The sequence below is a fragment of the Pelophylax lessonae genome, assembly GCF_965119305.1.
Source record: "Pelophylax lessonae genome assembly, chromosome: 10".
NCBI lineage: Eukaryota > Metazoa > Chordata > Amphibia > Anura > Ranidae > Pelophylax > Pelophylax lessonae.
In genome coordinates, this window is record NC_138777.1 from 156822288 (window position 1) to 156848670 (window position 26383).

Sequence of the window (26383 nt, forward strand, 5' to 3'; positions counted from 1 at the left end):
AGCAAGGTTGAGTGTCATGTTGAAGGCACTAGAAACTTTCCTAGTTGATAAACAGTGTGAGTTTATCTTCAATGTTCCTTCCGCAAGCCATGCAGGTGGAGTCTGGGAACATCAAATTAGAACCATTCGTAATGTGCTAAATGCTACAACAGTCCAATGTTCAAGTAGACTAGACAATGCTTCTCTTAGAACATTATTTTATGAAGCCATGGCCATTGTTAACAGCCGTCCTTCAACTGTCGATGTAATCAATGACCCCAAGGCACCAGAACCTCTAACTCCAAACAACCTCATCCTGATGAAATCCAAGGTTGCATTACCTCCACCTGGGAAATTCGTAAAGGAAGATGTATATGCAGCTAAACGGTGGCGTAGAGTACAGTATTTAGCAGAACAATTCTGGAGGCGGTGGAAAAGAGAATACCCTTATGAGTGTTTCCACAAGACAGAAATGGCACACACCTCGACGTAACCTCAAAGTAAATGACATTGTCATAATCAAAGAAGATATGTCTCCCAGATGCCAGTGGCAACTAGGACGTGTAATTGAAACTACAATAGAAAAGGATGGTCTAATTCGTCGAGTCAAGGTGTTAGTAGGTGACACGTGATTGCAAGATAAGAAGCACTATGTATCAAAACCTTCAATTATTGAACGTCCTATTCAAAAGCTAGTAGTCCTCATAGAAAGCAAATAAGTTCAGTTTTAGTGATACACTAGCATACCACCACACAAGACTGTAGCCAGTTACAGAGGTACCTATAAGCTAAATTGTGTATGATGTACCATGTTTTATAGCGGCCATGGTTATGTTCTGTAAATTATGTATGACTCTTTAAGTTATATTCCTCATAACATAATTTGGTGGGAGTGTAACTGTCCGCTTATCACTGTAAATCTGTGTTCAGCACTTACTGCTAGGTGGAACCTTTCTGCCTTCCTTTTGGTTCCCTGAGGAATGTTTAATCAGCAGAACCACTAGAACACTCCTCCTACTCCTCCTTCTCAGCTCTGAGGTAAACTTTCTTCTGGCTCAGATTTCATACAGAGCATGTCAGCAGCATTTAATGGAAAGGCGATTGCTAAAGAGAGGATTTCTAAAATTTAAAGTTTTAGCACCCCTTGGCAAGCGGAGCGAGGTACGCAGTAAAAGTGCATTATACATAAGAAAGTATATATGTTGTTAAACATAAATTGTGTCCATGCTGTTAGTTTAAATATGCTATAGATAATCCAAAGCATCCTGCATGTTGGCCATGTTTCCTTAGATGTTTTAATGTCATTTAGATATGTGTGCAGACAACTGTAATCCACCTTATAACTTCACATTTGTAATTAACCTTGTAACCCCCTTTTTGGTGATCACTGTAAACAAATGTATTGTATGTCGTTTACAGTTTTCACGGTGCTATGGTGCTACAGTGTTTATGGTGTTCATGGTGTTAAAGAGAATAACGTTCAACCCTCCTGCACACCTTTGATGCGAAAGAATAAAAGTACTGCACCCGTCAGAAGCTCTCCTCTCGTTATTCACTCGATGCCAAAGGGGCCGCTACAAAGCATGTCTCCAGATCTAAACCCTATTGAGCATCTGTGGGGCATCCTAAAACAGAAGGTGGAGGAGCGCAAGGTCTCTAACATCTACCAGTTCCTTGATGTCGTCATGGAGGAGTGGAAGAGGATGCCAGTGGCAACCTGTGAAGCTCTGGTGAACCCAATGCCCAAGAGGGTTAAGGCAGTGCTGGAAAATAATGATGGCCACACAAAATATTGACACTTTGGGCACAAATTGGACATTATTACTTAGGGGTGTACTCACTTTTGTTGCCAGCAGTTTAGACATTAATGGTTGTGTGTTTAGTTATTTTGAGGGGACAGTAAATGTACACTGTTATACAATCTGTACACTCACTACTTTACATTGTAGCAAAGTGTCATTTCTTCAGTGTTGTCACATTAAAAGATATAATAAAATATTTACAAAAATGTGAGGGGTGTATTCACTTTTGTGAGATACTGTATATATAGATATATATCTATATATAAAGTATAGTAACATTGATAGTGAATAAATTAATTACTGCCATTTAAAGCACAAGCAAAAGCACCTGAATGATTCATATGCAGTGAATGTTTAGTAAATGTCAGATTCACTGCATCAAAAAAAATTAGAAGACGCAGGTGCAGCACATGTACTTCACTTGCTTCTTCCTTTTAAAATGAAACTGTGTCCTTTGTCAAGCTCTATTATAGCTCTATCTAACAGTGTTGGTGTGTTTGTGTGCTGTTAACAATTGTTGGCATCAAAACACACAATTTTCGAAAAGAAACAGTGATAGCTTGGATAATGTTGCTCATTTTCACAATTGACACTATCATTGGTTACTAAAGAAAGTACATTATAGTGTATTTCCATTTTTTTCTGCCAGATTTGGATAACAACTCCCTTATATGTGTTACATGTTCCCATTAACATGGCATAACTTAAAATATTTAAAATTGCTGATTACCTTTTTAAATGCATTTTACTTGCTTAAAAATCTTTACATGCTCTCTCTGGTTTGTAATGTTTAGGAGCGGGCTGTGGAGTAATGTTTAACATAATTAACCCCATGGGTATGCTCTTGACCAGAGTTCTTGAAGTGTGCCACATCCCTTGGTAATACAAAGATTGGGAAGGTTCCCCTGGGGTGGGATTTTTTAGGCACAAAAATTGAATGAATATAATTGAAATACTAATAATTTTATTAAACATAAATGTACAAAAATATAAAGTTTAAAAACAAATGCAAGCAACAAACATTATGCCATCACAGTAACCAACCACATAATACAAAGACCAGAACCCGTCGCGTTTCGAAGACTGTAAATCTTCTTCCTCAGGGGTGGCTCTGAATAGTATTATGGTTGACTGTACAAGGAATAAATGATGCTTGCAAAGGCATTAAAATCAATAGGTTAGCCGCAGTCTGATTGATGGTGTCTCACTTATCATGAAGGTATAGATAATATAGCGGATAGTAAAGTTGACCAGGTGTCCTCCAGAATGGACAACTGAAGTCCAAAAATTAGCAGAGGCTCTTGCTGAGATTAGGCCAGAATATACTTCACAGATGCGAAAGACAGGAAAAATTTGCAAAGTAGACAACCGTGGCTTCCGACAGGCAGACTGTCTGTCTGTACTCTGGTCACAGTTCTTTATTATCAGCTGTATACTAGATTTGAACACTAGTATATGAGGAAGGCAGCGCATGAACCACACCGGGATGCAATGGATAAAGAAGTCAGGTGAACATCCAGTATAGAAAGGGTTAACAGTTTATTGGTATTGATAACCGAAAAACAAAGTACATAAAATGCTTACACCTCCCTGGGCTGGAGTGGACAAGGGCACCTGGCAGCAAGCTACAAGAGTGCGAGGAGGTCAGTCCCCCAGGACCGCTGAGCGGTGTGTGCACAAAGCCGGAAACCAGCCGGCGCGAGGATGAAAGAACTCTGCTGTAGTTCCGGAGCGGTGACATCAGCGGGACAGGCACCACTTGCGGGGAAACACCAGGAACCAGGGTGGAACACAAGCTATATGGTTGCCATGACTACATATCAAGTCCTTGATCAAGGACTTGATAAAGCAAAACATGTAGTCATGACCTCCTCGCACTCGTGTTGCTTGCTGCCAGGTGCCCTTGTCCACTACAGCACAGGGGGATGTAAGCATTTATGTACTTTGTTTTTCGGTTATCAATACCAATAAACAGTTAACCCTTTCTATACTGGATGTTCACCTGACTTCTTTATCCATTGCATCCCGGTGTGAGTCATGCGCTGCCTTCCTCATATACTTTTGTCCGTATCAGCACCCTTCCTATGCTCGTTGGCTAGCAGCAGAAAAACCGCTGGGGAGCCTCACAGGCTTTTTTCTATTCCTCCACCCTAAAGGCACCCCAGGAGCACCTGATTTGGGATTATTGCTTTGACTTCTGGACTGGATTTTTTACTATGGCTGCCCTGGGTGGGAATCTCTTTACTGAGCCATTACAGGGAGTGCAGAATTATTAGGCAAATGAGTATTTTTGAGGATTATTTTTATTATTGAACAACAACCATGTTCTCAATGAACCCAAAAAACTCATTAATATCAAAGCTGACTATTTTTGGAAGTAGTTTTTAGTTTGTTTTTAGTTTTAGCTATTTTAGGGGGATATCTGTGTGTGCAGGTGACTATTACTGTGCATAATTATTAGGCAACTTAACAAAAATCAAATATACAGTATACCCATTTCAATTATTTTTTTTTATCAGTGAAACCAATATAACATCTCAACATTCACAAATATACATTTCTGACATTCAAAAACAAAACAAAAACAAATCAGTGACCAATATAGCCACCTTTCTTTGCAAGGACACTCAAAAGCCTGCCATCCATGGATTCTGTCAGTGTTTTGATCTGTTCACCATCAACATTGCGTGCAGCAGCAACCACAGCCTCCCAGACACTGTTCAGAGAGGTGTACTGTTTTCCCTCCTTGTAAATCTCACATTTGATGATGGACCACAGGTTCTCAATGGGGTTCAGATCAGGTGAACAAGAAGGCCATGTCATTAGCTTTTCTTCTTTTATAACCTTTCTTGCCAGCCACGCTGTGGAGTACTTGGACGCGTGTGATGGAGCATTGTCCTGCATGAAAATCATGTTTTTCTTGAAGGATGCAGACTTCTTCCTGTACCACTGCTTGAAGAAGGTGTCTTCCAGAAACTGGCAGTAGGACTGGGAGTTGAGCTTGACTCCATCCTCAACCCGAAAAGGCCCCACAAGCTCATCTTTGATGATACCAGCCCAAACCAGTACTCCACCTCCACCTTGCTGGCGTCTGAGTCGGACTGGAGCTCTCTGCCCTTTACCAATCCAGCCACGGGCCCATCCATCTGGCCCATCAATACTCACTCTCATTTCATCAGTCCATAAAACCTTTAAAAATCAGTCTTGAGATATTTCTTGGCCCAGTCTTGACGTTTCAGCTTGTGTGTCTTGTTCAGTGGTGGTCGTCTTTCAGCCTTTCTTACCTTGGCCATGTCTCTGAGTATTGCACACCTTGTGCTTTTGGGCACTCCAGTGATGTTGCAGCTCTGAAATATGGCCAAACTGGTGGCAAGTGGCATCTTGGCAGCTGCACGCTTGACTTTTCTCAGTTCATGGGCTGTTATTTTGCGCCTTGGTTTTTCCACACACTTCTTGCGACCCTGTTGACTATTTTGAATGAAATGCTTGATTGTTCGATGATCACGCTTCAGAAGCTTTGCAATTTTAAGAGTGCTGCATCCCTCTGCAAGATATCTCACTATTTTTGACTTTTCTGAGCCTGTCAAGTCCTTCTTTTGACCCATTTTGCCCAAGGAAAGGAAGTTGCCTAATAATTATGCACACCTGATATAGGGTGTTGATGTCATTAGACCACACCCCTTCTCATTACAGAGATGCACATCACCTAATATGCTTAATTGGTAGTAGGCTTTCGAGCCTATACAGCTTGGAGTAAGACAACATGCATAAAGAGGATGATGTGGTCAAAATACTAATTTGCCTAATAATTCTGCACTCCCTGTAGTTGGCTAACAGCAGAACAACCGCTGGGAAGTCTCACAGGCTTACTTCTATCCCTCCCCCCTACAGGCACCCCAGTAGCGCCTGGTTTGTGATTATTGCTTAGATTTGAACACTGTCTTTTTTAGAATTTAAAATTTAGAAACCCTCTCTCTGCATTGTATGTCATTGAGGTTTAGCTTAGCTTGTGGGGACAAAGACACTGTAAGGCTATCCAGAAATTCCTAAAATCAGCCATGACATCTCCTTCTAAACATCTAAAACGGGGTAGGCAACCTTAGAGTGGTGGGGATCTACCTGAACAACATGGGAAAAATCAAACATCACCAGGCACAGTGCCCTATTTGTAGGCACCGTTCACATTTAGGCATAGAACAAATGCTAGCATAAAAGAGCAGTTCTGTAAATGTGCAACATGCTTGCGGTGCTATTATTTCCTAATGGCACCCCAAATGCAGGTAACAGCCGTGACAAAACATGCAATAAATGCACAAAAATGTGCAATACAAAACACGCTTGGCTAATGTCCACAATTTGGTACTTGAGCTTCTTTAAATGCATTTTTCAGCGAAGGGAGGCCCATTTAACCACTTGCCGACCGCCGCACGACTATATACTGCGGCGGTCAGCCCCTCACAGGCAGAGTGACGTATCGGTACGTCACTAGCCTGGGAGGGTCTGGGGAGCGAGCGCGCACCGCCGGCGGCGCGCTCCCGCCCCCGCGTGGTCACGCACCCCCCCGCGCGTGTGACCAGCGGACCCGATGTCCGCCGGTCACTCTGCGATCGTCGGGGGAGAGGGAGAAAGGCAGGCAGCTTGTGTAAACAAGCTGCCTGTCAGTTCTCCCTGTGTAGAGACGCTGATCATACGGTTCTACTATGTAGAACCGTTGATCAGTGTAACTACACCTCAAGCCACAGCCAATCACAGTTAGAATCACTCCCCTAGGGACACACACAGCCCCCTCCCTCTCAAATAAAGTTAACCCCTTCACTGCCAGTGTATTTTTACAGTAACAGTGCCAATATATAGCACTGATTACTGTAGAAATGTCACTGGTAACCCCAAAAGTGTCAAAAATATCAGTCAAGGGTCCGATCTGTCCGCCGCAATGTCGCAGTACCGCAAAAAAATCGCAGATCGCTGCCATTACGCGTTAAAAAAAAAAACAACAAAAATGACAAAAATCTTTCCATTTGTTAGTAAACGCGATAACTTTTTCGCAAACCAATCAAAATACGCTTTTTGCGATTTTTTTTACCAAACATATGTAGCATAAAACAAATTGGCTGAAAATGTTAAAAAATTTTGATTTTTACTTTTTTTTTTTTGGGAATTTCATATAAAAAAATGTGAAAAATATTGTTATTTTTGCAAAATTGAAGCTCTTTTTTTGTTTATAGCGCGTGATCAAAAAATCGCACAGGTGATCAAATACCACCAAAAGAAAGCTCTATTTGTGGGAAAAAAAGGACGTCAAATTCGTTTAGGTACAGCGTCGCACGACCGCGCAATTGTCCGTTAAAGTCACGCAGTGCCGAATCGCAAAATACCCCCTGGTCAGGAAGGGGGTAAAATCTTCCGGGGCTTAAGTGGTTAAAAGAAGGCAACCCAAAAACTGCGTTTTTTTATCGGCAAGGCCGATATATCGTGGCTGATATGCACTTTTCCCGAAATATTTGTATCGGCCCTGGCCGATATTGCCGATATTTTTGTGACATCATTCTACCTTCTTAGGCCGCCTCCCTCGCCTTGGACAGCCTTGTCTGGATTCGGGACTAGCCTCGCGGAAGTGTATCACAGCCATAAACCCACCCACAGCAGCCCGGTGCCAGCCAGCCACCCACACCCACAGGCCCTGTACCAGCCAGCCACAGGCACTGTACCAGAGAGCCAGGCACAGGCACTGTACCCAGTGGCGGAGCCAGAGGGTTAGCTGGGGTGGCAATTGCCACCCCAGAAGAAGCCCTTGCCACCCCTGTTGCCACCCCAATCCTGGGCGGGTGGCCGGGTGCATGGCAGGGCAGCGGGAGAATCACAGGGGATTGCCGTACGGGCGGGAGCTGCGGAGGGAGGCGGATGGAGAGCAGGGAAGACCGGACTCCTGCTACTTACACAGCCAGTGGTGTCGGCAGGGGGGGCTGAAAGGGGGTTCAGCCCAGAGTGTGCCCCCAAAAAGCCCCGGGTCTCGTGTGGATCGTTTGAAGTTATTTGCCCCGAGTGTATATACAGTATGCCATTGCTCCTCCTTCCTTCCTTCGGCTCTCAGCTGCAGCGCTGCAGCCAGAAGAAGACGGAGGGGGTGGAGGCGGAGCCAATGCTAGGCGGCAAGGAGAGGAATTTGAAATCCTCCTCCTCTCGTCATGACAGCAGAAGAGGTTCTCGGAGCGGAGGAGGATTTCAAATTCCTCTCCTTGCCGCCTAGCATTGGCTCCGCCTCCACCCCTCCGTCTTCTTCTGGCTGCAGCGCTGCTCTGAGAGCCGAAGGAAGAAGAATGTGAGTGCCCGAGGGGGGGGGGGGAGAAGAATGTGAGAGCCCGAGGGGGGGGGGAAGAAGAATGTGAGTGCCCGAGGGGTGGGGGGGAAAGAAGAATGCGAGTGCCCGAGGGGGGGGGGTAGAGAAGAAGAATGTGAGTGCCCGAGGGGGGGGGGAGAATGTGAGTGCCCGAGGGGGGGGGAGAAGAATGTGAGTGCCCGAGGGGGGGAAGAAGAATGTGAGTGCCCGAGGGGGGGGGGGAAGAAGAATGTGAGTGCCACTGCCCAAGGGGGGGGGTGGAAGAAGAATGTGAGTGCCCGAGGGGGGGGGAAGAATGTGAGTGCCCGAGGGGGGGGGAGAAGAATGTGAGTGCCCGAGGGGGGGAAGAAGAATGTGAGTGCCCCAGGGGGGGGGAAGAAGAATGTGAGTGCCACTGCCCAAGGGGGGGGGTGGAAGAAGAATGTGAGTGCCCGAGGGGGGGGGAGAAGAATGTGAGTGCCCAAGGGGGGGTGGTGGAAGAAGAATGTGAGTGCCCGAGGGGGGGAGAAGAATGTGAGTGCCCGAGGGGGGAAGAAGAATGTGAGTGCCACTGCCCAAGGGGGGGTGGAAGAAGAATGTGAGTGCCACTGCCCGAGGGGTGGGGGGGAAAGAAGAATGCGAGTGCCCGAGGGGGGGGTAGAGAAGAAGAATGTGAGTGCCCGAGGGGGGGGGGAAGAATGTGAGTGCCCAAGGGGGGGGGAGAAGAATGTGAGTGCCCGAGGGGGGGAAGAAGAATGTGAGTGCCCGAGGGGGGGGGAAGAAGAATGTGAGTGCCACTGCCCAAGGGGGGGGGGGGTGGAAGAAGAATGTGAGTGCCCGAGGGGGGGGGAGAAGAATGTGAGTGCCCAAGGGGGGGTGGTGGAAGAAGAATGTGAGTGCCCGAGGGGGGGAGAAGAATGTGAGTGCCCGAGGGGGGGGGAAGAAGAATGTGAGTGCCACTGCCCAAGGGGGGGTGGAAGAAGAATGTGAGTGCCACTGCCCGAGGGGGGGGTGGAAGAAGAATGTGAGTGCCCGAGGGGGGGGGGAGAAGAATGTGAGTGCCCGAGGGGGGGGGGGTGGAAGAAGAATGTGAGTGCCCGAGGGGGGGGGAGAAGAATGTAAGTGCCCGAGGGGGGGGGAAAGAAGAATGTGAGTGCCCGAGGGGGGGGGTGGAAGAAGAATGTGAGTGCCCGAGGGGGGGGAGGGAGGACAAACCCCTTGCCATTAGCCAAGGAGGAGGCGGAAGGAGGCGGTCACCGGGACTCAGAAGAAGCCACTGCTGCTGGAAGGACTCGTGGAGACGCGCCGCCGGTCACCGGGACTGAGAAGAAGCCGCCCGCTGCCACTCCAGGTAGGTAAGGGGGCACGCACGCTGATCTCTGCATTGGGGGCATGTATGCTGGTCTCTGCATTGGGGGCATGTATGCTGGTCACTGCATTGGGGGCATGTATGCTGATCTCTGCATTGAAGGGGGCATATACGCTGATCTCTGCATTGAAGGGGGCATATACGCTGATCTCTGCATTGAAGGGGGCATGTACGCTGGTCACTGCATTGAAGGGGGCATGTACGCTGATCTCTGCATTGAAGGGGGCATATACGCTGATCTCTGCATTGAAGGGGGCATGTACGCTGGTCATTGCATTGAAAGGGGGCACGCTGGTCTCTCTGCATTGAAAGGGGGCATGCTGGTCTCTCTGCATTGAAAGGGGGCACACTATACCTTAATTACTGAAGACCCGTTTCTCATTTTTGCGACCTCAAAGTCACGCAATTTTTTACAGCGTTTTTTGCTGCAAAGCAATGCCTATTACATTTTTCTGTTTGCGCCCCCCTAAAATTTTTGAGCACCAGCCACCACTGTCCCCAATATACCTAGAACATTGTGCCCATATTAATCTGCAGGTGTTCACAGAAATGTATAGGTCAGAGTGTTTAACTGACAAAGAATGATGTGCCATAGAACTGCTGATGTTGATGTATTTTTCTTCTCTGTATCTAATAAATGCATACTTTACACCCCCCCTTTCCAGTACCCCCCCAGAGCTCTTCAGGCCCCCCCCCCCCCACCAGTGCTCTTTAGTCCCCCCTCCCCCAGGGCTCTTCAGCTCCCCACAGTGCTTTACAGCTCCCCCCTATTTTCAAAAATTTAGGCTAATATGTATTCTGCCACATATTTTTTGTAAAAGTGTATTTTGATTGGTTTGCAAAAAAGTTATTACATCTACAAACTATGGAACTTTTTATTTTTTAATTGTTTTTACTAGTAATGGCAGCGATCAGCGATTATTAGAGGGACTGCGACATTGCGGTGGACAAATCTCACACTAAATGACACTTTATATATTGACCCCCCAAAATAATACCTTGCCACCACTTTGCCACCCCTGTTTTAAAAGTCTAGCTCCGCCACTGACTGTACCAGCCAATAATCCAAATTTAAACCACTCACATTTGTTGAGTGCTGCAGTGCTCCTCCTTTAAAAGCATATAAAATCTCTATATTCGTGACACTGCATCTGCTTCTGAATTCCAGATTCAAACGCTGTGCTATCTAGTTGCCCCTCTCCGACACGTTGCACCACAGGGACATGTGGCTTCCTCAGGAAGCCTAATTGAAAGGTGAGGTCATTTGGAGGGTGTTTGAACTGTCCTGGCATTTTATGCCCAACATTAGAAGCCTATGCCACACATCAGTGATAATCAAAATATTTGGAGTGGCGCTAAATCTGAGTGACAGATACCTTATGGAGACCAATGTTTGATCCAATACCTGCTACTTTGGAAACCGTGGTGAGCAGCCATTGCGCTTATTGGTGAAGTTGGTTTTTCCTTTCCGATTGAGTACCGGACTGCATGAGCAATTTTTCTGTCACTGGATTCTTAATCATTTATTTAGCACTCTTACTAAGAGCTGTGCCTTATTATTGTGAAATTCAAGTTTTTTGCACTGGACTTTTGTTATTCTACACATTGTGGTCTCTTTTCAGTAGTATTCAGAATTCATTCATCATTTGTTTTGATATTCACGTTTTTTTGGGATATTGTGGCCACTTTTGAGTGACATTTACTATTTGCTCTTATTTCATTGTTTATATGTATATTAATTTCTATATGTACATTTGTGCACTCTATTTTTTGTTACACATTGAACACTAGAAGGAATGGCAGCTTTATTCACTGAACACTAGATTACGTTCACTGTTTAGAAACATTTTCTTGATTTATCTTTATTTTTAGTTCTGTTTTTATTTTATTCACTTTTCTTTCAAACACAGAGTAGCGCACAAGTTATTTACCTTATTTTTTTCCACACATCACCCACTCTTCTAACCACTTGAAGACCAAGCCTTTTCTTGCAGTTCACACAGTTTACATGAAAAAAAACTTTGAACCCCCAAACATTATGTATATTTTTTAAAGCAGAGACCCTAGAGAATAAAAGTATTTGCGCAGTGGTATTTAAAACACTATTTTTTTTACTCTACTTTAAAGCGGAGTTCCACCCTAAATTTATACTCCATCTTCTCACTCCGGGTCACCTGAAAAACAAATGAATAATCGCAATTTTTTTTTTTTTTTTTACGTACCTTGTAGAGAAAATATACTTACCTTACTTCCTTCTTCCTCCCCTCGGCGGCCACGGCGATTCGTCACTTCCTGGCTTTTGCAATGATTCCTGGGAGCTGAACGTCATCGCTCCCAGGAATCATTGCGCCTGCACCGGCCCCGACGTCAGTTCCGGGGCGCGCGCGTCATTCCCTTCTAAACAGCTGTGGAGGGATGACGCGCGCGCACCGGAAGTGACGTCGGGGCCGGTGCAGTGCATCGTGGGACCGAAGAAGAAGGAAGAGGACACGGAAGAGGATCGCGCTGGCTTCAAGCTGCCCACACCTGAGATGGCAGCGCTGGACAAGACTTTTTCAAGGTAAGTATTTCTCCTAAAAGGTAAGTGCAACCCGGGACAGATCAGAGGCTAGCCATTGTGGAATGTGCTAGCCCTGACTGTCCCGGGGGTATTTTTATTAAAAAATGTATAACCAGGGTGGAACTCCACTTTAATGTGAAAAAACATATTATATTGCCCAATTGTTTGGTAACATATAGAAGATGATCTTTTGCCAAGTAAATAGATACCAAACATTTAGATTCCTAAATTTACATCGATCGATGTGGATGAAGAAATCTTTGCCAAAAAAAGTGAAAAAAATGTATGCTGTATATTCAACATATACGTTCTTTTTTTAACTGCGGAGGAGAAATCTCCTCCTACAGCGCTGCAGTCACTGACATATGTATTCTGCAGCTGAATGGCGTTCCTGCAAAGCAAATGGTTAACAATAAAACACAGTAAGAACCAAACATTAACTCAATAGAACAACTTACTGAAATCCCTGCCAAGAAAAATGAAAAATATATATGCCGAAGCATAGGGGTGATCTGCCCTCTGACCACTCCAGGCCCCTCATGCTTGGGCATATACGTTCTTTTTTTTAACTGCGGAGGAGAAATCTCCTTCTACAGTGCTGCAATCACTGTGTCAGGTCACCTGTGGCCAGGTGACAACTGCACCCTGTTGGAGGCAGGGGTGCAGCGCAAGGTAGTGAACCCGATAGCTGACTGCTGCGGATGGACCGGAACGTGAGCCCATGATTCCCCAGGGCGCAGAGTCTAAGACCCAGCAGGTGTTCACCAGAGCCTCTAGTGGTGCCTCTAGTGGTGAGGATGGACTTGGCTTCAGCTGGGCCCAGGTCGCGGCCCCTGGGGTCCCCCGGGTCACGCTCTGAAGGGAGAGAGGGGAAGCAGCCACTCAGGGCACAAGGGATAGAGATGGGTAAGCCGAGGTCGGGGCAACAGGCAGACAAGGGTAACCAAGGGACAGGCCAAATATCAGGGTCACAGGCAAACAGGAGTAGTCAGAGACATGCCAAAGTCGGTACACAGAAAGGTAGATCAAGCACACGGCAGACAGGAATCAACTAACAAACACTGTTGAACAGCAAAGCAGACCTGCAGTGCACTGGTTAATATAGACTTCCTGTGATGGCCTGGGTGGGGCCAAACAGGAAGGAGAGATGATAAAAAGGAACCAGAAAGGGAATCTGGCCTCTAATGCAGACATGAAGGAACAGTTAAGCTGCCAAACGCTATTGCAAGTTCATGACACACTGTCACTGACGTATGTATTCTGAAAGCACACCCTGCTGCTGTCAGAATAAACAAATTATTTCTGCAACTGAATGGTGTTCCTGCAAAGCAAACAATGGTTACCAATAAAACAAAGTAAGAACAAAACATTACCTCAATAAAACGACAACTCTGTTTGTACTTTTTAAAAAATTGGTTTCCTTTCTATCTTTTTTTTAGTAACTTATAAACTGTAAAGTTTCCAGGCTAGGGTCTCTCAAAATTCGATAACCAGTTTCCTAAATGTCTAACATCTTTCGAGACCCTGTGTGAATGTGTGCCCTAGACTGTGCCGTGCTGTACCCTATACTAATACTCCACTAGTGTGTGGTAGCAACAGAAGCAGTCCTTGAGGCAGAAACCAGGTTGGCTAAGATAAGAGGGACAATAAAAGCAGGTGCCTCTTCTTATTCCCTGTCTGCTACAGACACAACATCTTTTTTGGGGTGACTTTTGTGTCAAGGTACCAGGAATGGCATCTGGATACAAAAGGGCCATTATGGCGCTTTTTATAGTAAAAAGGTGTTGAACAGAGCCAATTGAAATAAATATACAGACACTTTCTTGTACCAGCGTCTGGCTTTACAGGAAACTAAGTACGGCTTCATCATCTGATCCTTGAAGGCCACCCCTGCCATGTTAAGGATGTAGTGGTGGACACAGAGGGGCTTCTCAACAACACCAGACGTTGGTTTTTGGACTGTTGTGTTGTCCTGTCCTAGAAGGTTTGTTCTTCCACTTCACTGGGAGCAATTCATCATTTCTCAAGCAGGCTTTCTCCCCCCTTCTAAGTTGGGTATTTACAAGCCGTTGGGGGAAGCTCTGGCGATTAAGTCGCACGATGCCACATGAGCCAATTTCAAATTCAAAAAGGTATCTAAAAAGTGGCAGTTTGTATAAAAATTGTCCACATACAAGTGGTCCCCTTTGTGAAACAAGGGAGACACCAAGTACCAAACAATCATGCCACTGCTCCCCAAGTAGTCTGGGCATCTTTTCCCCTCATAAATCTGGAAATTACATGTATAGCCTTTTGCCCTCTCACAGAACTTATACACATTGACTCCCATATCTGGCACACTTGCTGGAGATAAACTGTCTGAAAGCAAGGCGGCCAGAAAAATTATTGAGGGACTCATCTACACAAACATTTAGTTGGGGCGTATACAAGTTTGCTAATTTTTGGTTAAAGCGATTTACAAGGGTCCGAATTTTCATTGTTGATTCATTGTTGTTAAAATGCATAAATTGAATTATATTCTCATATCTATGCCTGGCCATGGCAGCAGAGAACATGGGCATATAATGAATAGGGTCTGTGGACCAATATGACCGCATTTCATTCTTTTTAGTAATGCCCATGTTGAGGGTTAGGCCCAAAAAAGTTTTAAAATCGAAAACCGTGATACGCTTCCATTCAAATGATTTGGCAAGGAACGAATCTGGGTTGGCGGTGATAAATTGCTCGGCATAAAAATTGCTTTCGTCCACAATTGATTGATACAGATTTTCCATGAAAAACAGCTCAAAAAAATCAAGGAGATCAAAATTTGCTGTTTCCACTTGAATTCTGGGTTTGGGCAGTGAATGGGGGAAATAAGGGTGCTGCAGAATCTGTGGGCTGCACATTAATTCTTGGTGGCTGTGGGTCGCTACTAGTGCTAGCCACTGCACCAGCTTGAAATGCACTTATGGGACTCGCCATGTCACTAAGTGTTACTGCAGGTCTAGTATGTATATCTGTTGGGGTGCCGCTTCTCTCTACAGGTTCGTATTCTGAGCCTGATTCTGACAATGAGACTTCCCCATCACTCTCATCCGACATGCTCAGAATCCTGTAGGCCTCTTCAATTGTGTTACGCTTCGTTGGACATTTTGGCCACTAAGTTTACAGGTACCTAGTGCGACTCACGGGTAAAAGCATGGCCAGCCCTACCATGGGTCCCGGTGGGACCATGGGACCCAGGCGGCACCTCTTCTCTTCTTTGGCTATCGGTAAAAAAAAAAAAAAAGGTGAGCCGCGGCCAGCCTGACAGGCACACTGCGCATGCGCCGCCGCTCGGCAAAGCCCGTAAATGTTCGGCTATTTCCGGGAATAGCCGAACATGTATTAGCTTTCCCGAGCGGCAGCGCATGCGCAGTGTGCATGTCAGGCCAGCCGTGGACGTGTTGACGTGTGGCGCCGGGCGGCACCATTTTTAAATCCTAAGGCGCCTTTACAAAGGTAAGTGAGACTGCTCCACACACACTGCAGCCGCACTACCTGCCAATCTGCCATTATGCGGGGCTGCAAGCATACTACAGAAGATGCAGTGCTGCAGGCATGGTACATACCCACAGCACTGCATCTCCTGTAGTATGCCTGCAGCCCCGCATTCTCTTGTACCATGCCCGCAGACCCACATTCTCCTCTACCATACCCACAGCCCTGCATTCTCATGCACCATTCCCGCAGCCCTGCATTCTCCTGTACTATGCCCGCTGCCCCGCATTCTTCTGTACCATGCCCGCAGCACTGCATTCTCCTGTACCATGCCCGCAGCACTGCATTCTCCTGTACCGTGCTCGCAGCACTGCATTCTCCTGTACCATGCCCACAGCCCTGCATTCTCCTGTACCATGCCCGCAGCCCTGCATTCTCCTGTACCATGCCCGCAGCACTGCATTCTCCTGTACCATGCCCGCAGCACTGCATTCTCCTGTACCATGCCCGCAGCCCCGCATTCTCTTGTACCATGCCCGCAGCCCCGCATTCTCTTGTACCATGCCCACAGACCCACATTCTCCTCTACCATACCCACAGCCCTGCATTCTCATGCACCATGCCCGCTGCCCCGCATTCTCCTGTACCATGCCCGCAGCCCTGCATTCTCCTGTACTATGCCCGCTGCCCCGCATTCTTCTGTACCATGCCCGCAGCACTGCATTCTCCTGTACCATGCCCGCAGCACTGCATTCTCCTGTACCGTGCCCCCAGCACTGCATTCTCCTGTACCATGCCCACAGCCCTGCATTCTCCTGTACCATGCCCGCAGCTCTGCATTCTCCTGTACCATGCCCACAGCCCTGCATTCTCCTGTACCATGCCCGCAGCACTGCATTCTCCTGTACCATGCCCGCAGCCCTGCAGGACACTGTGGCACTATAGACAGTAGAAAGCCTGGTGCGCTCATCTGCCCAGTGTCTACTGCTCTGTCCTGCTCCTGCTGTCACTCCGTACACACTCACACTCCTCTGACTGCTTTCATAGTCCTATAGAATGTGGGGGCCTTTTGGAGGGCGTGAATTTTTTTTTTTGGGGGGGGGGGCAGCATTTGATTCTCGGACCCAGGCAGCACAATGTCTTGGGCCAGCCCTGGGTAAAAGAGCACCTGGCCGTCAAGGACTGCTTGAACTGCTACAAAAAATGTACCTGCTAGTGCTAGCAGAGATCAAGCCTGATCTTGCTAATGCTGCCGGTTTGTATGTACCAGAAGTGACTGTGATCTTCTGACACTGCACTTGTTGGAGGTTTTGAGGGGCTAAATGCAGGTGCTGACAGGTTTCGGGGATGATCCTGCCAACGCTGCATTTTTATACTCTTGGGGACACTAGTATAGTTCGGATCAAAGATATTGATCCATTCAGGCATTGCTAGTAAGGGAGGTTTATAGTGTGTCTGTTACTGGAAATCAAAGGGTTGTAATGTATTAGTGAATATGTGGCATGCAAACTGACACTATCTGGGATTTATGCTGATGCTATCTGGTATCACCCGTGACACTAATACAGTGATCAGAAAAAAAATCTGTTCACTGTACTAATAATACTGTGACAGGGCAGTGAAAAGGTAAACTGGGGGGCGATCAGGGGATCAAAATTTATAAGGGAATATGTGGCAGGCAAACTGACGCTACCTGGGATTGACGCTAGCATTATCTGGCATCACCCGTACATTAATACAGTGATCAGCACAAAAATCTGTACACTGTACTAATGACACTGTGACAGGGCAGTGAAAAGGTTACCTGGGGGGTGATCAGGAGGTTAAAGCGGAGTTCCGGCCACAAAATCGACATAATCGATTTTGTGGCCATCCGCTTGCTTTTCTTCACCTGAAAAGGAAATGGATAGTTAGGATTTTTTTTTTTTACTTACCTTGTTATTGTATAAAGAAATACTCACCTTTCTTCCACTTCCTCCCTCGGCGGCGGCGGCCCGTGCCGTCACTTTCGGTTTGCAATGATTCCTGGGAGCTGAACGTTATCGCTCCCAGGATTCAATGCGACGGCACCGGCCCCGCTCGTCACTTCCGGTGTGACGCCGCATTCCCTGCTAAGGAGGAATGCGCGCCACACCGGAAGTGACGAGAGGGGCTGGTGCAGGCGCATTCTGGCAGAAGAAGACACGGAAAAGGACGCAGAAGAGGATCGTGCTGGCTTCAGCTGCCCACAACAGAGATGGCAACGCTGGAGAAGAAATTTTAAAAGTGAGTATTTCTTCTTGCAGGTAAGTGCGAACCGGGACAGATCAGAGACTAGCCATTGTGGAATGTACTAGCCCTGACTGTCCCGGGGGTATGTTCATTGAAATTTTTTTTGTGGCCGGAACTCCGCTTTAAGTGTGCCTAACTATGTGATTGTGTGTCAGTGTGCTGCTTTTACTCACTATCTGATGCTGTCTCTTCTCATGCTGGAATCAAAAAGGGCTCCAGGAGAAAAGATGACATCATTTCCTGTGCCTGTTGATCTCTGATTCACCAGAACCAATCAGGAGGTCCAGGCCAAAAATCATTGGCCTAGACCTGTTAACTTATCGGTGCTGGATCAAATCAAAGCACCACTGTGACCTCCCCCCTGCCCGGCTCAGGAACACGGAGGGAGCACAGATCACGTATATATACATGATAGCATTTGCAGTAAAACTGCTATAGGGAGGACGCCAACAGGTTAAACGGTATTTACATACCCATAGACATACCACTTCTTTGGGGAGGAAGTTCCCTATTTTTATTGCTCTAACAGTAAAGAACCCTTTGCTCAATCTAAAGATAAACCTCCTTTATTCTAACCTCAAACTGTGGCCATGTGTCCTCTTTAAATGAACCTCATAGCGGAGATCCTCCCCCCCCCCCCCCTATTCATTTTGTTGCCCTTCACTGAAATCTTTCTAATTCAGCATTGTCTTTCCTGAGGACTGGTGACAAAAACTGAACTGTGTATTCAAGATGAGGGATTCTGTTTTGTAAAGAGATAGAATTATTAATCTTTCTCTGGAATATATGCGCTTTTTAATGCATGACAGCATTTCTACTTTTGCAGTCAAAATTTTTTTTAAAAAAGCCATCTATACAGTATGTTATGTGTTCCCATTTACACAGCATACCTAAATAAATAAAAAAATATATTTTTCTTATCTTTTAAATCAGGGTTGGCAATCCACTCACGAGCGGGTGACGATTAGATCAAGTAAACTCAGTGCCCACCCACTGTCAGAACTCCCAGAGCAGAGCCGCACATAGAAGCAGCTGCCTGAGCTGTGCAGCCACACATGTACACCGGCTCCTGCCATCCTCCCCTCACTTCCATCCCACCCTTTTTCTGGGTCCCATACAGGCACTCAGGATAGATTTAAGGGACGGACAGCAAGGAAAGCAGAGCACCAGAACAGGCAGGTAAGCTACCACCTAAGGAGGGGGGGGGGGGGGCAAATTATAAAAAAACAAAACAACAATGCATTATACTGCAGAAACAGATGAAAGGGGGGCACTGGCAGCTGGGCACAGGGAACATATCAGGATCTGCACTGAGTTATATATGTTAACAGCAACTGTGTGAACTCTGAACTGCATACCTCATGCCTAGGCAGTGACCGCTGACCTGTGAACTCTGCACTGCGTACCGCTGACCTGTGAACTCTGCACTGCGTACTGCTGACCTGTGAACTCTGCACTGCGTACCGCTGACCTGTGAACTCTTCACTGCGTACTGCTGACCTGTGAACTCTGCACTGCGTACCGCTGACATGTGAACTCTGCACTGCGTACCACTGACCTGTGAACTCTGCACTGCGTACTGCTCACCTGTGAACTCTGCACTGCGTACTGCTCACCTGTGAACTCTGCACTGTGTACCTCTGACCTGTGAACTATGCACTGCATACCGCTGACATGTGAACTCTACACTGCGTACCGCTGACCTGTGAACTCTGCACTGCGTACTGCTGACCTGTGAACTCTGCACTGCGTACCGCTGACCTGTGAACTCTGCACTGCGTACCGCTGACCTGTGAACTCTGCACTGCGTACTGCTCACCTGTAAACTCTGCACTGCGTACTGCTCACCTGTGAACTCTGCACTGCGTACTGCTGACCTGTGAACTCTGCACTGCGTACCGCTGACCTGTGAACTCTGCACTGCGTACTGCTGACCTGTGAACTCTGCACTGCGTACTGCTGACCTGTGAACTCTGCACTGTGTACCTCTGACCTGTGAACTCTGCACTGCGTACTGCTGACCTGTGAACTCTGCACTGCGTACTGCTGACCTGTGAACTCTGCACTGTGTACCGCTGACCAGTGAACTCTGCACTGCGTACTGCTGACCTGTGAACTCTGCACTGCGTACTGCTGACCTGTGAACTCTGCACTGCGTACTGCTGACCTGTGAACTCTGCACTGTGTACCGCTGACCAGTGAACTCTGCACTGCATACTGCTGACCTGTGAACTCTGCACTGCGTACTGCTGACCTGTGAACTCTGCACTGCGTACTGCTGACCTGCATAGTTGCCAACATTTGAAAAATATTTTCAGGGACACTTTGCAGCACAGCTATCAATTACTTACCACACCCACTTCCCTGAAGTTCCGCCCACTCCACATAATTAATCTACACCTGCTTGTCATCAGATCATAGGGCAGTGGTTCTTAACCTGGGTTCGATCGAACCCCAGGGGTCCGGTGAGTCAGTCTCGCGGGTTCGGCGGAGGTCAAGACACACACCCGACTCATATGATTCGTGATGACATGCACACCCTCCGCTAGTACCACTTCGCTGTCAGGGACTAATTCTCCAATTTCAGGCGTGTCCTTCCGCTCCCGCTCCACGCCGTCCTTATTGGAAACACACAACATCCCCACAGTACAGAGCCCGGACCTGGCGGAGTGATTCACATGTCATGTGACACTGAAACACTGTGAGTCAGTGCACTGACGGCGAGGACAAGGACAGACTGAGCGGAGTGAGAGCGGGGACTCGGAGACTAGAGGGGAGAGAGGTCCAACTCCTAGGCCTAGGAGGAGGCTTAGTGAGTGGTGGCTTACTCAAGTGACTCACTAAGTGAGTCTGACACCAGTCTGGCACCAGACCCAGGCCAGAGCAGGCCGCCCACAGGCCACGCACTACTAGGCCAGCGCAGCAGCCAGCCCAGAATCAGGAGGACTAAGGTAGGTAGATGTGGTGGTGTGGTGTGGTGTTCTCTGCAGAGAAGTGTTTTACTAAAAAGGCACCCACCCACTGTGTATAACAGTTATACACAGTGAGTGAGTGTGCAGTATTGGTATGGCATTTTTTTTTTTTTAAGTTAGGAGAGCCTTTTTTTTTTTTTGGTTAGTTGGTTGGTAATGCAAATGGTCAGTGCTCAGTATTAATGCAAATGGTCAGTGGTCAGTGCTCAGTATTAATGCAAATGGTCAGTGCTCAGTATTAATGCAAATGGTCAGCGGTCAGTATTAATGCAATGCTTTTGTTCTTTAATGGTTTTGTTCATTTTGTGCACCTATGTATAAATATATACCATCCTAAATATATACCTATGTTTTGAATTTGAAAAAATCATATTTTATTTTTCCAATTAAGAAGGGTTCGGTGAATGTGCATATGAAACTGGTGGGGTTCAGTACCTCCAACAAGGTTAAGAACCACTGTCATAGGGTCTACTCAGTAAAGAGAGAATTACAGGAAATTGAAAAGGGAGGTGCACATGTAATGAATTATATCATAAGTGACACATGCTCATTGAAAACACTTTGGTTACATTTGCCCTCCCTTAAGGCTGAAATTGTAATTTAAAATGGTTCTTTCAATATATATTGGAAAGTGTAAGGAATCTGCGCTGATGGAAAAATAGGGGAATGGGCGGCTGCAGCCTACCTTCAAAAAAAGGTATATGCCTCTAAAAGGGGCAATGTACCAATTAAGAAATAAAAAAGGAGGAAGGTACTTGGCGCTGCCACACTGGTAGGGTGTAAATAAATAAATATAGGGAAATAGGTATTACCATTGCACCATCACCATTGCACTTTATTAGAACATCAATTTGGGGATATTTTTATCACTTACTCGTTCATTTACTTGTTTGCATATGATTTTATTGTGCATTTTCTTCTATTGCATTTTTTCCATTTTTATTGTATTATATTGCATCTAGCAGTTTACTATTCACACAACTCATTGGAAAGATACCAGTACTTATCATTCATACCTATTTCCCTATCTTTCAATATATATGCTTTTCCAAGTTTTAATGCATACCATTATTTTTGTAAGCCAAGCCTTGCACTCATAAATCCTATGTTTATTTTTGATGAAGGATAGTAGGTGTAGAATAAGTTTCCAATGGTCCTTGTAGCCTTGTTGTTTAATTCCAGGAAGTGCCTCTGCCTATCTCTTACATTTTCTCCTTTGAATGCTTCTACTTGTGAGAGATTGGTCCCCAAACCGAGCTTGTATGAGCTTTGCCAAGCCCGGCATCGGTCGGAACGGCGCATGCGCAGTTACGATGTTGGCCCGCAATGATTTTTTTTTTACGGGCACCGGCTGCCCATAACAGGCATTTACAAACAGCCGGGACAAATTAAATTACCCGGGACAGGGTCCTATATGCCAGGACTGTCCCTACAAAAATGGGACAGTTGGAAGGTATGTGACCTGTGAACTCTGCACTGCGTTCTGCTGACCTGTGGACTCTGCACTGCTTACCGCTGACCTGTGAATACTGAACTGCGTACCGCAGGACCTGTGAACTCTGCACTACGAACCGCTTACCTGTGAACTCTATACTGCGTACCACTGACCTGTGAATACTGAACTGCGTACTGCTGACCTGTGAACTCTGCACTTCGTACCGCTGACCTGTGAACTGTGCACTGCGTACCGCTGACCTGTGAACTCTGCACTGCGTTCTGCTGACCTGTGAACTCTGCACTGCGTACCGCTGACCTGTGAATACTGAACTGCGTACCGCTGACCTGTGAATACTGAACTATTGAACTGCGTACTGCTGACCTGTGAACTCTGCACTGCGTACCGCTGGCCTGTGAACTAGGGATAGACCGATATGTTTTTTTCAGGGTCGATACAGATACCGATATTTTGGTCACAACGTATCGGTATCGGCCAATATGGGCCAATATTTTGTATATTTAAAGTTTTGAAAAATAAAGACAATTTTTTTACACAAATCTGGTTCTGAACATGTTAATTTTGTTTAATGCTTAATGGCTGGCTTGCTGGCATCCTGTGGTGGGTGGATGGCTGGCTGGCACCCTGTGGGGGATGGCTGGCTGACTGGCACCCTGTGGTTGGCGGGTGGCTGGCTGGCTGGCACCCTGTGGTGGCTGGCTGGCTAGCACCCTGTGGTAGGTGGGTGGCTGGCACAGGGGCTGTGGGTGGCTGGCTGGTACAGGGCCTGTGGTGGCTGGCTTGTACAGTATATGTGGCTGGCTGGTACAGGGCCTGTGGGTGGCTGGCTGGCTGTCTGGCACCCTGTGGTGGGTGGCTGGCTGGCACCCTGTGGTGGGTGGCTCGCTGGCTGGCACCCTGTGGTGGGTGGGTGGCTGGCACAGGGCTGTGGGTGGCTGGCTGGTACAGAGCCTGTGGGTAGCTGGCTGGCTGGTATAGTGCCTGTGCCTGGCTGGCTGGCTCGTAGGTACAGTGCCTGTGGCTGGCTGGTACAGGGCCTGTGGGTGTGGGTGGCTGGCTGGCTGGCACCGGGCCGACAGTTTATGCAGTGCTTTACAACTTGGGGGTAGACAATACAAATACAATACACTTTAACCACTTTACGACCGGCTCACGAGGATTTGCTGCGGCACTCTGCCGCTTACAGACAAAGCGACGTAGACCTATGCTGCACGCCCACGAGCCTGTACGGGGCGAGCGCACGCCGCCGCCACGCTCCCGCCCCCGCTCGTTCCCTGGGGAGCAAGTGCGTGTGACCGGCGGCTCCGATGGCCACCGGCCACTCGCGATCTCCCGCAGAAGAGGGAGAAAGACAGACGGCTGATGTAAACACAGCCGTCTGTCATTCTCCCTGAAGTAAGCACAGAGGCTATGCGATCTTGCTATATAGGATCGCATGTCTCTGTGGTTACTTCACTAGCCACGCCCCCTGACAGTTAGAATTACGCCTCTAGGGACACACTTAACCCCTTGATCACCAATAAAGTTAACCCCCTTCCCTGCCAGTATCATTTTGACAGTAACAGTGCATATTTATAGCACTGATTACTGTAGTAATGTCACTGGTATCCCCAAAAGTGTGAAAAATGTCAGTCAGGGGTCCAAACTGTCCTCCGCAATGTCGCAGTCCTGCAAACAAAAAAGCAGATCGCCGCCATTACTAGTGAAAAAAAAAAACAATAAAAATGACATAAATCTTTGCCGTAGTTAGTAAACACAATAACTTTTGCGCAAACCAATCAAAATATGCTTATTGCGACTTTTTTTACCAAAAATATGTAGCAGAAAACAAATTGGCCTAAAATGTTAAAAAATTTCGATTTTTTACATTTTTTTTTTGAGAATTTCATATAAAAAAATTTTAAAAATATTGTTATTTTTTTCAAATTTGTCGCTCTTTTTTTGTTTATAGCGCAAAAAATAAAAATCGCACAGGTGATCAAATACCACCAAAGCTCTGTTTGTGGGAAAAGAAGGACATAAATTTCATTTGGGTACAGCGTCGCACGACCGCGCAATTATCCGTTAAAGTTATGCCAAATCCTCCGGGGCTAAAGTGGTCAATACAGTAGGAATCAGAGGGCCCTGCTCATTAGAGCTTACAATCTAAGAGGGAGGGTCAAGAGATACAAGAGGTAATAACTGTGGGGGATGGGCTGATGGAGAAAGTAAAAGTACAGTTGTTAGGTGGATGCCAGATAGGTTTCTCTATAGAGATGAGTTTTCAGGGATCGTCTGAAAGCAGTGGCGTACCAAGCGGGGGTGCAGGGGGGGGCGCCCCGGGTACCGCGCACGGAGGGGTGTCAGGCCTGTGTCCTGGCGCCGCTCATCTCCTCGCGTGAATGCAGCTGCTCCCTCGGTCTGTGCTGCTTAGTGCCTACGCTGCTCACGGAGGCAGGGACGGGAGCGGGAGCGAGAGCGGGAAGAAGGCGAGTGACCGAGGCCCGAGCAGCCTCCCTGTCTGGCTGGATAGGAGGAGTGGGTGGACAGCTGCATATAAAGGAATTGATGTTTCCATATTCCTCCTGCAGCTGCCGAATGCCTGATTCTCCTCTCCCTCCTGCAGGCATTCGGCGGTTGCAAGAGGAATATGGAAAGATCAATTCCTCTTTATGCAGCTGCCCCACCACTCCTCCTATCCAACTTCTTTTTTCTTTTGCTGGCCCCCAGTGCTGTCCAGCCCCCCCCAGTGCTCTTCAGCCCCCCCCCTTCCAGCCCCCCACATGCTCTCAGGCCCCCCCAGCGCTCTCCACCCCCCCCCCCTGCGCTTCCTAGCTCCCCCCTCAGTAATCTCCAGTCCTCCCCCCAGTTCTCTCTGGCTCCCCAGTGATCCTTTTCTCCCCCGGTGCTCTCCACCCCCTCCCCCATGCTCTCTGCCCCCATCCACTCCGTGCTCTCCTTCCCCCTAGTTTTCCATGTCGCCCCCAGTGCTCTCCACCCCCGCACTCTCCAACCCCCTACAATGCTTTCCAGACCCCCCCAATCCCCCCTAATGCTCTCCAGGCCCCCCTTGCCCTTCAGCTTCTCCAGTGCTCTCTGCTTCCCCTGTGCTCTCTGGCCCCCCTAGTGCTCTTCTATCATGTCTGCAGTCTCTGACCATCTCTTGTATCATGTCCGCAGTCTCTGACCATCTCTTGTATCATTCCTGCAGTCTCTGACCATCTCTTGTATCATGTCCGCAGTCTCTGACCATCTCTTGTATCATGTCTGCAGTCTCTGACCATCTCTTGTATCATGTCCGCAGTCTCTGACCATCTCCTGTAGCTTGTCTCCAATCTCCTACTCAAACTTAAACACATTGCTAATAGTATTAGCTATCTGTTTATGCTGAAGGTAGGACTGTGCAGGGGAGAGAGTGTAAAAGGGGGCACTGTGATTAGAGAGACGGGGAGGGGACTGCAAGGGGCACTATGATGGGGGGCTGTGAAATTTGTGCAATAAATATTTTTGAAAACATTACAACGTTTTTGTGGGTGTTTTTGCATTTTAAAGTTTGGGGGGGGTGCCAGATATAGGATCCGCCCCGGGTGCCAAATGCTCTAGGTACGCCACTGTCTGAAAGTAGACAAAGTAGGAGACAGTCGGACAGATTGGGGTAGCGCATTCTAGAGGATGGTAGAGGCTCGGGAGAAGTCCTGGAGGCGAGCATGGGAGGAGGTTTCAAGGGAGCTAGAGAGCAGGAGGTCCTGGGAGGAACGAAGAGAACAAGTTGGTTGGTATTTTCAGACCAGGTTAGTGATGTAGCTGGGCGCCAAGTTATGGATGGCTTTGTAAGTTAAGGTTAGTAACTTGAATTTAATTTGTTGGTTGAGTGGCAGCCAATGGAGGGATTGGCAAAATGGGGTAGCAGACACAGAGTGGTTTGCAAGGTGGATGAGCCTGGCAGCAGTGTTCATGATGGATTGAAGGGGGGATAGCCTTTTTAAAGGTAAGCCAATGAGAAGGGAGTTGCAGTTATCGAGACGAGAGATAACCAGGGAGTGGATTAGAAGCTTTGTAGTATCATTGGTTAGGAAGAGACGTAGATGTTGCGGAGGTTGAGGCGGCAAGCTTTGGACAGTGACTGGATGTGTGGCCGAAAGGATAGTTCAGAGTCCAGGATTATACCTAGGACCTTGGCATGGGTGGACGGGTTGTATATAGTATAACACATGTAT

General features: G+C 47.2%; 1 protein-coding gene across 1 annotated transcript in view; it reads right to left on the reverse strand.

Moving 5' to 3' along the window:
- Positions 1-26383, reverse strand: part of LOC309565282 (uncharacterized protein) — a 69247-nt gene that overhangs the window by 25079 nt on the left and 17785 nt on the right. The gene's annotated exons all lie outside the window — the stretch shown is intronic.